The sequence below is a fragment of the Arachis hypogaea genome, chromosome 15 (assembly GCF_003086295.3).
Source record: "Arachis hypogaea cultivar Tifrunner chromosome 15, arahy.Tifrunner.gnm2.J5K5, whole genome shotgun sequence".
Taxonomy (NCBI): Eukaryota; Viridiplantae; Streptophyta; class Magnoliopsida; order Fabales; family Fabaceae; genus Arachis; species Arachis hypogaea.
In genome coordinates this window covers 134,531,412-134,538,461 of record NC_092050.1, presented here as the reverse complement: position 1 = coordinate 134,538,461, position 7,050 = coordinate 134,531,412, and positions in this window count along the sequence as shown.

The following is a 7,050-nucleotide window of genomic DNA, read 5'->3' as shown; positions in this document are numbered from 1 at the left end:
TGTAGAAATAATAATGAGAAATCAGTTAAGGCCTCGGAGATGCTTATCCTTCCGGATTAGTACTTCTTACCGACTACTTTAACAACAAATGATTTATTCTATGGCAAGGCTGTAAGTGATTAACGCCAGGGCTAGTGGTCAATTAATCTCCTCTAATCCACATCAAATGCCGGTGTCAGTGGTCATTTAATGTAAACGAGGATGGAGCTCACACAATTCAATCTCTATTGATCCTACTTAAAACGTCACAGACAAGGTCAGATCTTGTGGATCGGAGAATGAAGCTCAGTATTCTAGCCTTAGCGCCACAGAAATCTCAATTATCCATAACTAACAAGATTATATGTCACATATCTCAATTAGCCCAGATAACTTATTGATTTAGGTGATGTATTCTCAAGCTATAGCTCAATACTATCCGGTTAGGGACTCGCAAGAACTCATGTAAAATAAGGGGTCAAACTCTCGTTCCACCCCAGATTCATTAAGATGAAGAACGACAATACATCATAGAATGGAATCAAACATATATTGAAATAGAGAAGTAATAATGTTAATCCATGGGAATAAGCAGAGCTCCTATCCTTAACCTAGGAGGTTTAGTTGCTCATACTTTACAGAAAAGAAAAGTAATGTGTGATAATGCGGAAGAAGATCCTAAACATGGGTGACCTTCTCCTATATATACTATTCTAGACCTAAAAAGATATTAAGTTTAACTAAAAATTACAAAAAGGAAATAAAATAGACTAAAGAGTGCGAAAATCAACTTTGGGCTCACTTGGTGAGTGTTTGGGCTAAAGACTTGGCGTCCAACTTGAGAAATGGGTGTTGAATGCCCATTAGGGGGTAAGCTCGCTGCCTTTTACTCCCTGGCTAGCGTTGAATGCCAGTTTTGGGCGTTGAACGCCAGTTTTGGGCGTTCAACTTGGGAGGTTGGTCCTTCTTGGGTGTTGAATTCCAGATGTGGGTGTTCAACGCTCATTTTGGGCAGTGATTCCAAAATAAAAGTATAGACTATCATATATTTCTGGAAAGCGCTGGAAGTTAGCTTTCAAACATTATTGAGACCGCATCGATTGAACCTCTGTAGCCCAAGATATGCTCGTTGGAATGCACGGAGGTCAGAATTTGACAGCATCTGCTATCCTTTCTTTGTCTTTGAACAAGGCTTTGCTAAATTTTGCCAATTTCACCCAAAAATCACCTGAAAGCATAAAAAAAAATACAAAAACTCAAAGTAGTATCCAAAAGGTAATTTTTGCACTAAAACTTACTAAAATCTACTTAAAAATACTATGAAAATGATATGAAAAGCGTATAAAAAATACACTTATCACAAGGTAAACATCTTTCTCTTCTATAGTGCTATTTTTAATGTGTTTTATTTTGTGTACTATTAATCGTATTTTACGTAATTCTTGCTTAGCTATGATTATGTAATATACGTCACGAAGTGGCTTGAAACAATTGATCCTCGGAAGATCAGAAAAAGGAAGAGGTATCAATATAAAGCTTGGACACAAGTTAGTAGTTTCTAAATTAATAAAATTCTTTTATTTCTTGTTTCAATTATGTTCATTTTTTATGTAACTAATTCCTTTCAATTGAAATGTAGGAAGAGATTGATGCCTTCAGGCTCGAATATGATCCAAATATTCTATTGCACAAAATCAACAAAACTAGAGACCAAGTGATTCGGGCATCAAAAACAATAAGACTCCCGAAGCCATCTGCTGTCCTCTCTAGCCCTTTTTGTAAATTCTCATCTGGAGATATAGATAGTAAATAGGATATACTTTGTTTGATTGGTTGTAATTAACACTATTTTGTTTAACTTGTTTAAAAAAGAAAACACTGCTTCTTTGAATGTATATATGTGAATATTAATGTAAATGTTATTGGAAATCTAATCTAATGTTAATTTATATATCTGTTGGAACTGTCTGGCTCTTGTTTTGTTCTAGGTTCACAGTGAATGGAATCAGGGTATTTATTAAAAATTAAGAAGCCCAAAAATATAAATGAACCGAAATTAACACACTAATTGAACCGATAAAGTGCCTATATCAATATAGCAGAGAGCTAATTTTAAACAAATATTTCTATCAGTATTCAGTTTCAGAAACACCTAAACTCTTTGAAATAATAGAATAAAGTGACTATTCAATAAACAAAAAAGTGACTATTCAATAAAGAATTTCAGAAAGCTAATATCAAAAACAAAAAAGTGACTATTCAATAAAGACTAACTTCAATGAACCAAATTTTGCTCATACATGAATGGAAATTTATGTTAATAAAAACTAAAACTCCTACAATCTTCTCTGGGATAATTCATATCCAGTGCATTGTAAAAACTGGAGCTTGACTGAATCGTTGATCCGCTGTCTAAAAGGTTCAAATGCAAAATAGAAAATAAATCGTATATTAGCAAAATGTACAAATGAATTTTTCTCTAAATCAAAAGCAAATTAATATTACCTCGCTTGGATCTGGCTTTTTCTTTTTCTTCGTGGCGTTTGAGATCTTTTTTTTTCAAGTTTGATCCTAGACTGTTCTTGCGTCGGCCTGTTGTGTTGACACGTGGCGGGCTTCGAAGGTCGTTCACATCGCTCAACGTCGCTTCTTCGTGGGATAATGAACTTTTTCCTTTGCTTCTCGCTTGATATTTTTGCATCTCCGCCATAACATTGTCAAAGGCCTGGTGCAGAATTCCAGTCAGCTCCTCGGACTCTGAGGTAAATTCGCAGATATTGTGGGAACGAAACACCAAATCATAGAATCTCTTACTTCTCGACTCCAATAGAGACTCGTCTTGGATGCTCTTGATATGTGTGTGCCTCCTCTTTATGTTCTTGCTCCAGCATTCCAGTATGTATTTTGGTGCGACATTATTGGTGCACGGAAATTAGAACTCCGCACAACTGAACCAGAAAGTGCACTGGGTCGTCCAAGTAATACCTCAGGTGAGTGAGGGTCGATCCCACAGAGATTGTCGGCTTGAACAAGCAAGGGTTATCTTGTAAAATCCTAGTCAGGCAGATATAAAAGATGTTTGTTGTGAAGAACGCATAAAATAAAGATAAAGTTACTTAGTAGTTGGAAATTCAATAGTAAGAAGATGGTTGAGGCTTCAGAGATGCTTCATTCTTCTGAATCAATCCTTTCTTACTGTCTACCCCAACTGTGAGTGATTCCTTCCATAGCAGGCTGTAAGTGATCATCGCCATATGGTCATGGCCGCCAATCTTCCTCCTTCAGGCCGAACGCCAGGTTTAGTGTGCGCCCAATCTGAACGAGGGTGAAGCTCCCGCAGTCTATCCCCTTGATGATCCTACTCAAAATGCCACAGACAAGGTCAAATCTTCCGGATCAGAGAATGCTTCTCCTTGGTTCTAGCCTCTATCATAAAGACCCTAATCTCCTCATACCTCGACTGAACTGGTGTCTGGAGAAGTCCCCAATGAAGTCATGGATTAGCCGTCTAAGAGATGTATAATCAAGCTGGTGGTTCAGTGATCTCCGGGTCTGGTCTCACACTGAACCCATGTAGAAAGAAGATAATTGTCACGGGTCATCCCATTTATAAGGTTGAAGAACGAAGATACATTTTAGAATAGAGTCACACACGAATTGAAATAGAACAGTAGTACTTTTATTAATTCATGAAACTCAGTAGAGCTCCTAACCTCAACCTAGGAGGTTTAGTAGCTCATACTGTACAAACAATATGAAATGTAAAGTGGAAAAGATCAAAAGTTCTGAACAAGGGTGATCCTTGTTCTATATATACTAATCTAATAACTAAGGATTATAGAAATAAGATAAACTAGTCTTGTAGCACGAAAATCCACTTCCAGGGCCCACTTGGTGAGTGTTTGGACTGAGATTAAGTGCTGCCATGAGTTGGTACTCCCTCTAGGGCGTTGAACGCCCACTTTGGACTCCCTTTTGGGTGTTGGACGCCAGCTGCTCCCTTTTAGGCGTTCAACTCCAGAACTGGGGTAGGTAGCTGACGTTGAATGCCAGTTTTGAGCTTTTATTGTCCTTTGAGTGCCATTGTATTATTATATATTGCTGGAAAGCCCTAAATGTCAACTTTCCAATGCAGTTGAGAGCACGCCATTTGGACTTCTGTAGCTCTAGAAATGCTCCTTCGAGTGCATGGAAGTCAGAATCCAACAGCATCTGCAGTCCCTCCTCTGTCTCTGAATCAGACTTTATCAAAACTCTCTGATTTCAGTCAGAAAATACCTGAAATCATCATAAAACACTATAACTCAAAGTAGAATCCAAAAATATGAATTTTGCACTAAAACCTATGAAAATATAATAAAACTTAACTAAAACATAATGAAAACTATATGAAAATGATGCCAAAAAATGTATAAAATACCCGCTCATCAGTTATATACTCGCTCGAAGCTTAAGACGCTCAGAGAATGGCAGCACAGTACGTCCCTTGACTCAAACAACAGGCACTGACACTTTACCTCTTGTGTTTACAGTGTAGTGGGTGACGAAAAACTTGTTGAATGTGGAGTTAGAAACCTGCTCTATGACTTCGTATGTTGTAAAACCTAGGGTGGAATGCTTTGATCTTGTGATGCAGTTCACCTTTCCTCTGAATTGTGCTTGAACTTCCTTGAGCTTCTCATAGGTATACACGTGCTGAAATTGAGCCTTTATTGTTGATTTTGTTGCGCATGGTATCACAATGTGAAAATTTGTAGCCTCAAATTCTCTCTCTCTTTACTCTCTGCTTGCTAGGCAATTGTCGTATTGCTTCACAAATTGACTCAAGGAGCTGTTGCATGTGATGAACTTGTTAAAAAATGCGTGCATGCTCTTGCTCCTATGTGCTTCTCATACTGGACCAAAAGTGGTGATCCAAGTAAACTGGAATTCATATATGCCATTCCTCGTATAGCTCTGCAGAATGAACTGAAAACCTAAGCTGGGTTAAACCGAAAGTTGTTCACATTTAACCAAAAAAGTAACGGCATAAAAATAATTCGAATTAAAACCTCGGTTACCTGAGAGCCACTTGTTGCCTCCGAGGCCGTACTTTCTGACGAAATTGTTCTAGTTCTTGTCGAATGCATCTTTTGTGAATGAGTTCCAAACGACGTGGCTCATCTCTTGTTCGATTTCTTCATGTCGGTTATAGCCGTTTAGTTTGTTTGGGATCTTCTTCATGATGTGCCAGATGCACCACCGGTGAATTGTTGTTGGCATGCACATCTCGATGGCCCTTTGCATTGATGCGCATTGGTCGGTGAGAATTCCTTTTGGTACCTTCCCTCCCATGCAATGGAGCCAATATTCGAATAGCCATTTTAATGATTGGATGTCCTCGTTTTTCATCAAGGCGCATCCGAGAAGAACCAAAAAACCATATTGTACCTGTATAAATGGACACAACCACACAGTTATGAACCGAAAATTGTATAGTCACTGATCCTTAAACTATATTTCAGTGAACCAAATACCTATTTGTGTTGTACATGGTGTCGAATGAAACAACGTCTCTGAAATACTCGCATGCAGCCCTGCTTCTTGCGTTGGCCTAGAATGCATGTTTGATGGAGTGATCGCCTTTGAGGTTGAGCTCGAAAAAGAAATTTTGGTTCTTCTCTTTCATTCTTCATAAGTACTTCCCAAATTCTTTGGTGTCCTCTTGTTCGAAAATATTCTGTACTTCCCTTATGATGTAATTCCTCACGTCTTTTTCTATAGAACTTAGTTCCCGATGACTGTCAGCTGCTGCTACGAATGATTGGTAAGTTTTGCTCAGTTTGATTCCAGCTTCCTCGTTGGTTTCGATGGTGCGACACACGAACATGCATAGCTCCCTGTGTTATTTGATCATCTCTGGATGGTCTGGACAGCAGGGGTGCGAATGATTCAGAACAACATTGGAAATTGTCCAAAGACCGATGTCCTTCATTATGTGTATGTCGATCCTCGCTGGACAGTTTAACCCGGCTGAAGGGTTAGTCTTAAGAGTTGGAGATATCTTGGATTTCCACCTCCCCTCTCTGCTGCATACGATTAGTTGATTCTTAATCTCGTCTCCCTTCCAAGTCGTGTTCCTTATTTTGGTAGAAAAACCCAGCAAGTTTGGAATAATTTTTGTAGAACTTTTCAGCTTCTTCTAGTGTCTTGAAAATCATCCCGACCTTTGGAACAAATTGTTCATCCACAACACACCTGGTCAGCATAATGAACCGAATATGTTACTAAGGTGAAACAATTGTATAGTGCTAAATGAACGGAATATTATACATTATATAAATTCAAATTCGAAAGGCTGTCTGCATAATGAACAGAACATGTACTTAAGGTGAATCAATTGTATAGTACTAAATAAACGGAACATTATCCATTATATAAATTCAAATTCGAAAGGCTGTTTGCATAGAGAACAGAACATGTACTTAAGGTGAAACAATTGTATAGTACTAAATGAACGAAACATTATCCATTATATAAAATCAAATTTAATTTAGAGATTATCAATTCAATTCAATTCAGAACACCTATGTGCATTCAATTCAATTCAGTTCAATTTAACGATTGTATTCCATTAAATTCGATTCAAAATTGAATAATCCAAACCTCGTCCACTTGATAGGATTCAGAAGAATAATCCAAATCGCTCTCATTCAACAGATTTGAAGTTGAATCATTCATTGTTTTGATTCAGAAGATAAAAGCTATGTGCAGATCGAAAAAGAAAACGAAGAAGAATGGGAAGAAGATAAATGCAACGTAAGCAGATCGAAGAAAAAAATAAAGAAGATAGATGCGAGCAGAAAAGAACGACGAAGATTATTACGTTGAATGCAATGCAAATCGATAAAGAAAATGAAGAAGAAGAACGCGAGTAGAGAAGAAGGTTTAGGTTGCAGCAGAGAAGATTTACGTTAATATGTTAAGTGCGTGTATCGCAAACGAGTTGGGGGGGTGGGAGAAGCGCGTCTAGGAAAAATAGCTTGGATAACTTGGATGTATTTTTTGTATGGATGTGGAGCATTATTGTTA